Below are 11,147 nucleotides of genomic sequence, written 5' to 3' on the forward strand. Positions count from 1 at the left end.
TTATATTATTTTTTATTTATTCGGTGAAGTGGAGAATATGTGAAGAAAAAAAAAAAAAAAAAAATTAGATTTGCCTCCAAGGTATTTTTTTTTGTCGACCCATTGTTGGTAGATTGTATATTTATATATTATTTTTTTTAGATATGTAAACATGTTAAAGAATAATAACATCAGATAAAGCTGTTGTGCTTAAGGATACTTAACTTACTTACTCAGATATGTTTTTCTGCTCAAACTGAATCATATTTATTTTGTATACATATAAAAAAACAACTTTATTCCACCAACAATGATGATCTATCTACTACTTGTGTTGTGTAGAACCTTATTTTAAGACTGACGGTCCAGCAATTCAGTCCTTCATATCAGTCATAAAACTCATACAGTTTGGTCCTTGATGACGTTGCTCAATTTTATTTATTATTTGTTAAATCAATTATAGCATTGAATGTCCTTAAGACCGTAGGTCTTAAGGACATTCAAGCTCCTTAATAGAACCAATACTAAGACTGTATTGAACCAAATGTTTACAACCACTTTTTATTCGTTCCAGTTCTGTTCCTATCAGTCTTCAGGACATCTCCAGCGCATTCTTAGGACCGCTCCTTCGGACTTTGTAGTAACTAATTAATAGCCCCTACTTCACCGGTTATTTATTTAAGAATCAGTTCTTCTAGTACTGAGTGTCCCAAGGACCGAGAGCCTTAAAAACCGGCTTACCGTTTATTTTTTCCACAACCTCTCCTGTCTTATTTATCTGGTCATATCTAGTCTCAGGACCAGCCCTTGGATCTGTCGGTAAGTAATGTTGTATCAGTCCATAATTATTCGATCAAGTCTAATCTTACGATCAATCCCATCTGTTATTGAGACCCGTCCTTAAGCTGCCAGTCCTTCGAACTGTCGATAATGAGTTGCCAGTCCTTTGGCACATTCCAGTCTTATGACAAGCCCTTAAGACTGAGGGTCCTTCGGACTGCCAGTACTGGATATGATCAAAAAAATAAAATTGAGTACTTCATCCAGGACCAAACTAGATATTTTTTTGGGCTGATATACAGGACTAAACTGTACCGAACCGAGACTGAATTGGATGGGACGTCTGTCTTCAGTCCTAAATAAGGACTGACACATCACTAATTGTCAGGACTAGAACTGATTAAAAAAGAAGAAATAAAGTTAAATGACATCATCAAGAAACAAAGCCTTAGGACTGATATGCAGAACTGAACTGGACCGGACCAAGACTGGACTATAGGGGACTCAAGTCCTAAAAAAGGACCAACATAATACTATGTAGCCTTGATAAGTAAGACTGGGCCTGACCAGTTAAAGTAGGATCGATGATCGTTGAATAAAAGTTGAACGTGTTCTATTTAATGAAAAAAACTTGAATTTCCAACTAAAATCATGTATTTTGTATTTTTTGATTTCCCCCCCCCCCACTTTTTAAGGCCTTCTTCTCTGTAATTCTAGCAAAAAAGCCTCAAATGTAATATTTTATTTTGCCAAATCCCTGAAAACGTGCTCTAAACCATTTAATCAATGATTGAAACACAAATTTCTTACTTTAATATATTATATTCTGCATTTTTTCAAAAACATATTTACCTTTTATGTCATTTTTCACTCTATTTCTGCCAAAAAAGCTTCTAATTCGATAGTTTCTTTCCTCAAATACATAGAATTGCTACCTAATACCTACAAGCAGCTATAATGTGAAGAAATATATCCAAATCTTACTCTGTATCTTGCAAGCACATTGGCAAGAATTACTCATATGTCGATCCTAAATTATTGTCTGAGTCTAACAAGGATATACACTTACAAATTCACTACAAATCCTGAATGATGTTGTTTTGGTACAGTCCAGTTCAGTCCTGCAAATCAGTTCTATAAATAATACAGTTCAGTCCTTGGTTTTCTTACCTGTACCTGAATTTGAATTTGGTAAAATGACCTTTTTTTCGAAAATATATACTTTAAATTTACCCCTAGTTTATCCAGTAAACCCGTTCCGCCCTTCTACAGACCCCGCCATAAGGAGCCAATAAATTTTTAATAGTCTCTTTAAAAGTATAAAGGAAATGCTCAAACCCTTTAGAGTCGTTTAAAAAGGACAGCTAGGTACGGTTTTGGGGTTTTTCATTCCAATAATGATATTAGAGGCAACCAAACCTTTTGTAATGAGGCAGATATGAAAAGCCAAAGCAAACAAGGGTCAGCATATCCTTTTCTATATTGTCACACTAGAGGCTCTCTGGTCCGACTGAAAAGAAGATTAATCGATAAAAAAAAAAAAATCTGAATCGTAGTCCTCTTTGCTCCTGAGTCTCAAGACGTCTCCGGAACTTGTGTATGTTTAACTCAGACAGTGAGAAATCAGGAGATAAATCACCCTTCACCAACTCCAGTAGGAAATTGATGAGGCAACGTCTTGTAAAGTTTACAATCTTCACACACAAATCTATAGAAAATGAAGCTGATAGGTTATGTTCATTCTGTAAGAAATTCTTTCCATTTGTTCTTGAATGTGGCAGAGTTGAGCCCGTGTGGAAAATTGTTGCGAAAAAATAAATAAAAAAAACGGTATATAAATTCAAAAGGAATTTTATTTTAACATTTGGAACTTTATTCCAAAAATAATTGGTTGTATGTTAAAGTACTTAGCCTCTTTACCTATGTTAGATCCATATGAAAACTTTTTTTTAGTCATTTTTTTTCTTTACATGTTGATTGAATTGTAATAAACATATTAGAGAAAAAGAAATAAAAAAAGAATTGAATATATCCAATCCAATTGCAATTGTCAGTTTTTAATAAAATTTTATAGATTACACAATGCAACAGCTTCTCGGCTTGCAGGCTAACCTTAAATTTATTATTGTTTTTTAAGCCGTAGAACCCGAATATGAGCATTACAACTTTCGTCGTATATTGGTTTGGCCTTTAAAGCCTTTTTTGTAACAAAATCAAGTTTTCAGAGTATAACTACGATTCACTCCCATATTTGGACATAAATAATTAATAATAAAATGTATATAGCTACTAAAAAATTGAGTAAAATGAAGTATTTTACTTAGAAGCTAATATCTTTTTATATTTTTTCTTCAAGTTTCTTACTCAATTTTTTTGGTGGTTCTATACATTTTTTATTAATTGTAACCAAGATAAAATAATATATAATTCAATTTTCAATGGCCTGAAAGGTTTGTATTAATTTGTTATTTATTTTTATTTTCATATACATCGTTTTTTTCATGTCCAAATATGGCACTGAATCATAGTTATAATCTGAAGACGCAAAAATAAAGCCGACCACATGCCTCCATGCCAATGTTTACAAACTTTCAAGTTCGAACCTTAAAATATATCGCTTGACAATGTGCGACCCATACATCTCTCAGTGAAATATGAATGTAACTATTTGGAGTAATTTTTTTTGGGGGGGAGGGGGGCTATAGCGTCTCCCCCTGCAGACGCCCCTCGGTGTATCCAATTATGTTTTTGTGGTGCAATATCTTCTGGAAATACTTTTTAAAATGATCCAGAAGATACTTATAAAAAATATGTACAATCATTTAAGTTTTAATGGTACAATTTAAATTGTATTCTTCTTTTCTGGAAAGCATGTCGCGACCCCCCCCCTAGTTTGGGAACCACTGCTCTATATTATAGCGCAGGATTTAACATTAGTTGGCGATAAAATAACCTACAAACACAACAGAGAACAACTGTCCCATTTTGTCACTTTTCCTTCGTTTTTTTTTTGGCCATTTTTCCCCAACAGCTATTTTATTTTAAACAGAACCCAGGATTGCATGATTTTTATATTTACGTCTCTGAGTTCAGTCACAAACCTAATATTATAACTATGTAATTAATGACATAAAACATATCTATACCATAATATGGACTTGAATTAAAATAGTTATAATTAAGAGAGACACGACCCTTTTTCAAGGGAACAGTTATAAGTGTCGTTATGATAATTGAAAAAAAATCATTAATAAAGGATAAATATTTATTTTACTATAAACCACTTTTTTAAGCTACCCTCCATAATTAAAAAAAGGAAGAAAAAAATTTGTTTAAAACGGCTCTTGGGCCAATATCTTCGATACAAAGTTTTTACCGATTGTAAGCTATATGACCAAATTGTAAAAGTTGCAATCAACTAATGAGATAAAGTATTAACTTCCTCTTTCCAAAAGGTAATAAAACAAGTTTTATTTAATCAGAAAAGTTTTATTTTTATGTTATAATGATGGTACAATTTTTGGTTTTAGAGGGACATTTTTTTATAAACACCCAATACCAAATTTCATTGAAAACATATCTTATTTTATATTTCTAGATGATTAGCTGAATAAATAATTAGTGAGTATAGATTTTTTTTACAGGTCTTATCATGTTGGTTTTTCCAGAATAAAACTGATTCTAATAACCTGATTTACACAAACTGCACTAATTTAGAACTTCCCGTAAAACATCGGATCTAATAGCTCCAATTTTAACTCTCTGGTATTATTATTTAATAAGGATGGGTCCCTGATTAAACTTTATTTTGGGTTCGATCTTCTTTCATTTTTTCTAGAGCGATTTGTACCTATATTTTGGTCCAGACAGCGACATTCGAGGGTAGACTGTTATTTAATCGTATTCAAATCGGAACTAATTTTTTCGGACTCAATATAGTTATAGATCAAATTTTTTGATCTACCAATTTTCTTGCTCCTATCCGGATTTATGAGTTGTACAAATATGATTTATACACAGTGATGAAAATTCAGTGAAGAGTGGGCATGTTAAAAAAATAGAAACCAAAAATCAACATGGTAACCCTGACAATTTGAAGAATGTTTTGGAGGAGAGAAAGAATAATGCTCATGACGTTTCATTAAATCTGCTACAATCAGCTGGGAGGAAGGAGAAAAGGATATAAACTCCGAAAGAAATACTCTGATGTCGATTCCCAATTATACTCTTAGTCTAACAAGCACATACAATTATAACTCTACAAAAATCTTCAGGGTTAACCTTCGTCTTTTAAGGGTACACACGAATGTTCAATCAGGTTTCGAATATAATTGAATCTATTTAGGAAAGGATGTTCACTACTCAGGAATTAAATAATAATGAGAACTACTAAGGAAAAGAAAATTCATTCTTCAGATAACCAGTTCCAAAAAACAGGCCAGTTAAAAAATAGACCGGATTTTCATCAACGGTTTATACAACACATTTAACTTGATATAACGTTATTGTTGGTCGATGTTCACAATTTTGAAACACCCCTAACAACATCAACAATCCGTCTATTTCCGTCCAGACCGCAAACTCTGACCGTAGAACGAAATAGTTTCTATGGCGTGGACTGATTTTTTGGTCTCAATGTATGGACCGATTTTCTCCCCTATCCGCTAGTTTTATGAGTTGTACAAAAATTGATTTAGGTAACACATTTCATTGTATATGACGTTATTGTAGATCGAATTGAACAATTTTGAAAAACAACTGACGTCTAAACCGAAATTTTCTTTAAGACCAGTCCTGATCAAACTACTTTAGTAGACGAAATTAGTTCGGTCTACTCAAAATCATAATTGTCTCTATCGGTCCATCATTTTCAGACTTAAGCCCAACACTAACACTTGCCCATTGATAAGGAACCTGACCTTTGCCAGGAGAATGATAGCACCACCAACTTGATGACTATGAACATACATAGATACAGCCATTGCTCATGAAAATCTTGGGCATTGCTTTTGATTCTCAAATAACAACAAGTTTTTAAGAATGTTTGTGTGTGTGTGTCCCCCTGACTGATTGACATATTGATTATTCTGCATTTCATTCCTCCTGTTGTTTTTTGATGGTTTTTTAATTTATTTATTGAAGATAGTACCTCCATGACATATATATTGTACAATGTTTACTGCAAAAGTAAGTAACTTATTATTTACAATTAGTGTTGTGTCCGTTCTTATTTTTTCGCACCATTCCGGTCTTAGGACCGGTCCTTAAAACTGTCGGACTGTCATTCACTGACAAAAAAAAAAAATACAATTGAGTGACATTATCAAGGACTGTTCTTATATAAGTTTTAGGACCGAACCGTGACTGAATGGGATGGGACGTTACTCTTCAGGCCTAAATAAGGATCCACACAACACTAGTGTTATAAAGTCGGTCCTTATATAGGACTAAAGACTGACGTCCGGTTCCGTCCCATCTTGGTCAGGTCTAGTTCAGTCCTAAAACTTACAAAATTCGATTCATGATCACGTCCTTTTAATTTATTCCTTCTTTATTCCGAAGGACCGACGGTCTTACGAACCTGCCAAGGACTGATAAGGACAGACACAACTATGTACAACTACTATTTATTCGGTACATTCCAGTCGTAGGACCGGTCGTATCAGTTCTTGGGACCGGCCCTTAAGACAATGTGTCCTTCGGATTGATTAAAGAAAAAGGAACTTACTAAGTTGAGTGACGTCATCCGTGATTTTTCTAATGTTTTGTTGATCCTTACTTAGGACTCTGAAGACTGAGCTCTTGTCCAGTTCAGTCTTGGTCTGTTCCAGCTCAGTCCTGCATATCAGTCATACAACTCATAAAGTTTGGTCCTTGATGACGTTGCTCAATTTTATTAATTATTTGTTAAATAAATTCTAGCATTGAATGTCAGAAGGACATACGGTCTTGAGGACTTTTAGAACCAATACTACGACTGGAATGTACCGAATATTTACAAATACTATTTATTCGGTCCAGTTCTGTTCCTATCAGTCCACGGGACATGTCCAGCACAGTCTTAGAACCGGTCCTTCGGACTGTTAGATCTAGAACTGATTTATAAAAAAAAATGAAATAAAGTTGAGTGAGGTCATCAAGAACAAAACTTTATGCTAAGTTTTAGGACTGATATGCAGGACTGATTTGGACTGAACCGAGACTGAACTGGACGGGTCTGCCGTCTTCAGTCCTATATAAGGACTAACCCAAAACTATCTGTCAGTACTAGAACTGATTAAAAAATGAAGCAATCAAGTTGAGTGAGGTATTCAAGGACCGAACTTTATAGGACGGATATGTTGGACCTAACTGTACGGCACGTCAGTTTTCAGCCCTAAATAAGAATGGATACAACAGAAATTACAAATAACAACAGTGAGAAGCATTCTCTCAATGTCACATGAATGACATTGAAGGGTGAAGACGTATCTAGGAATAATAATGAAGAAAAAAAATACGTAATTGCACTCAAAGAAAGAAGAATGGGTAATTACCAAAGGGAATGAGGGAGAGAGGAAAGAAAAAGTGTATAAACCATTCATTGAGTTCCCTGAATGGTATTAAATATTATTGTATATGTATGTAAGGCTGTAAGTGCTATTGAAAATGTAATCACCTTGAGGGAATTAGTTTTTTTCTATATAATAACAGGATGAAAAGGAAATAATAGAAATGCCTTGGAATATGTCGTAATTAACACCTGATCAAATACCAGCGGTGATTACATTAATTAATACCATTATTATCCAAATTATTTCGCACGTAGTGTATTATAAGAACCTCTTAGATTATCGAATGACGAGTAGATGTAAATGATCCTTTAAATCATCCATTTTACTTGGTAAAAACAATCTCCGAACGACAAATCTCAACGTAAATACCGATCATCATAAGTTATCCATTAATTTCTCCACTAAAATGTCTTTTAAATGGTGACAAAGGTGTAGTTGAATGCAAAATACAATTGTAGGGTTTTAAAATGTAATATTATTCACTATGTAAAAAAATAAAATATACATGTTAATCCTGATAGTTTGAAGAATGATTTAGAGGAGAGAGGCGTAGCTGCCATGACGTTTGATTAGGTTGGCCGCAAATAGCTATGGAAATAAGGAAATACAGACAAATATCAATCCCTATTTAGCATGAAATTATTACTTTGATATCGATCCTCAATTTCAATCAGAATCAAACAAGGACAAATACTTATAACTCCCAATTAATCCTCGGCATTACTCTTTATAATCTCACGGTGACCCATAAGTCTTAGGACAGCAACTTCCACTTAATATTTCTCCTTGATAGGTCTGTTTTTTTTATTATGATTTGCCCAACCTCCATCTCTTTTTGTTATTAAATAAACTTTTTCTAAGACGTGTTTTTGAACATCTAACGACGACATCATGAAAACGATGACAGTCATCATTTACTTCATTTTGAAGTGAAAAGCCCTTTTGCCATTACCAAGGCCCTGAAAGACCTCAGTCTGCCCAAGTCATCAATCCACTATGCAAACAAGAGGTACAAGGATACTATGAGTGCCGATAAAAGACCCAAGAGTGGTCACCCGAGGTCCATGAGGACACTCAACCTGATAACAGAAACGAGGTCGAAAAACAAAACAAAAACAAAAAAACGCTGAATGAGAAGGATGTTTTGTGAGGCTGGCTTGTTTAAAAAAAAACCATACGTAAGGTGGTCAGGGAGGTTCTGAGGATGAAGTCGTCTCCTCTACAAAAGCAAGCAGCCTCTCAGCAAGACCACAATGGCCAAGAGGCTGACCCGGACAAAGGTACTTTAGAAATTCCTTAATTCTTGTACACACGTTTCAACATTTGGACTGATGAGAAGATCTCCAACATGGAGTTGGCTTATAAGAGCCACAACGATCGGAAACTGAGTTGGAGCATCGAGGACATTCCCCTGGACGAGTGCAGCGTGGGTCTAAATTTAGTAGTGATGGACGATTCCAAAAAGAATCCACATGCCCTTTCCGAAGTGATTTTTGTTAAAAGTAGTAATACATAAACCGATTCTAGAGTTTTTTAAATAATAGTTAAGAGATATTATTTATTATTTTGCTGATAGGGGCATCCACATATTACATTTAAGGGGATGGGGCTTGGTTTTTGGATTTAAAAAAAAAATCAAAAATTTTTTACATATAATTTTTTCTTTTTTAATTTCGAAAATTAAAATTCTTATATAAAATTTTTGGGAAACAACTCACATTTTCACTTTTTGGGTGAACAATTTTTTAAAATACATGGTAACTCACAGACAATTTAAATTTTTTAATTTCAATTATAATCTATGACGTCCCTATTGTTAGAATTTTCAATTTAATGTATCATAATCACTGCTTGGCAAGAAAAACAGATTTTAACAAAACACATAACCACTCATTCACTATGACGTCAATATTAAAAGCGGAGTGGAAGTCCAACATCATTCGTGCACGCGTTAATGTATAACTTTGTATTTCTATTAACCTTGGATGTGACTAAATGACTCATAAGGAAGAGTGCCCCCCCCTGGTTGCGTGCCTAGCTGGAGGAATATGTAGCAGCTTCTAATTTTAAGGCAATTAGAATTGAGACCTCCAATACCCTACCTTCCATGTCTTGAATGTCCACTCTTTTCATAGAGTACTTTAGATATGGCAATCTTTTATTTAGAATACCGCCATCTTCACGTTCATGTCGGAAACTTTTCAGATCCCCCTCATACATGTATGGCATGAACAAACATAAATAAATTATTAAAAAAATATTTTGAAAAGTCCACGAAACAAATGAAAGTCCTCACTTGTGAGAATGTCATGGAATTAGCCCATTTTCACAGCTTTAATTTAATCCAATAGATAAACTACCAAAGAATATATTTTGATCAATAAACAATTTATTAAATATCCCTTCATTGTTTTTTTATTGTACATATCTCATTTGATCATCAATAAAATTTTACTTAATAATAATAAAAAAATTCTTCCTTTCTAGGTCAAAGGATGGATTTAAAGGGATGAAACGATCCATCATGATGCCGCAAGGCATCACATATACCCCAACTCTTCTTCAAGTACATAATTAGAACCTGATATGAAACATTCCTCATTGTTATTGCCCCACCGCCTAAAGGAGTTTTTAATTGAGAAGGAAGAGTAGGAGAGATAAAGAGAGAGGTTGTGTGATGTGACTTGTGTTAAACCAGGGATAAAATCTAATTATATTTAATTCTTCTTCTTTTTTCTTTTTTTTTTTACTAAAAAAAATAAAGAAAGAAAAGAAAAAACCATATAGAACGTTTATTTCAACTTACAACTCCACAGGGATACTCCTAGATACTGTTTTGGTTGTTGCTCTTCGTTTCTATGACCATGAGAAGCAGAGACACCCCATGGAGGAGTGAGAGCCTTCCTCACTCCTCCATATAGACCACATTGACTCCAACCTATAGGTAAAAATTAGAGTTGAGACTCAGTTCAAGACCGAACTTTTTTTAGGTTTGGTGTTATGGGATTTTTTCACATTTCATATAGATTTGTACCGATTTTTGGGTCCATAGTATGATCTTCGATCGTAGGCCGAATATAAATCGTTGCCTCCCCTATCCGTCTCATTTATTAGCTGTACAAAACGAATTTAATTTTATGCAACGTTTTACTGTTTCTTGTTCATTATATTGAAACTAAACTGACTATATTTCGCTCCAGAGCGCGATCTTCGACCGTAGACCGAAATTTGATGTTGTATAAGTAGTTGACCGACTTTTTCGGTCTCAATATAATGACCCATTTTTTTCAGTCTCAATCGATGGAGTGATTTTCTCCCTTATCTGTATGATTTATGTGTTGTACAAATATGAATTATGCCTCACATACACTTCATATGACGTCATGTGGGTCGATGTTCACAATTGTAAAGTATAACTGACATAAATCCAGTTCATTTTTATATTATTCCAGACGGAGTTATTTGTTCAAAGACCGAAATGTAATCCTTTTTAAATCCTGGACCGTTTTTTTCGGTTTGAATATGAAGATCGATTTGTTTTTTGTCTCCATTTATGGACCAATTTTCTCGCGTAACCGCTTAACTTATAGGTTATACATATATAATTTATGCAACACTTAATATGACATTATTGTAGGTCAATGTTCACAATTTTGCAACACCATTGACGTCAACAAGAGTTCATTAGGTCCAATCTATGTTAAGTGAACCCCCTTTTTCGACATGTTCATCACCGATTTTGATGATTTTAGTTCTAGGTGCTTATCCAAACAAAGGAACACTATGTCTGAAATTCTAGACTTGTACGAGCACAAGGGCCTCTGGCAGTCCCTC

This window comes from Lepeophtheirus salmonis, chromosome 11 (assembly GCF_016086655.4).
Source record: "Lepeophtheirus salmonis chromosome 11, UVic_Lsal_1.4, whole genome shotgun sequence".
NCBI classification, from domain to species: Eukaryota; Metazoa; Arthropoda; class Copepoda; order Siphonostomatoida; family Caligidae; genus Lepeophtheirus; species Lepeophtheirus salmonis.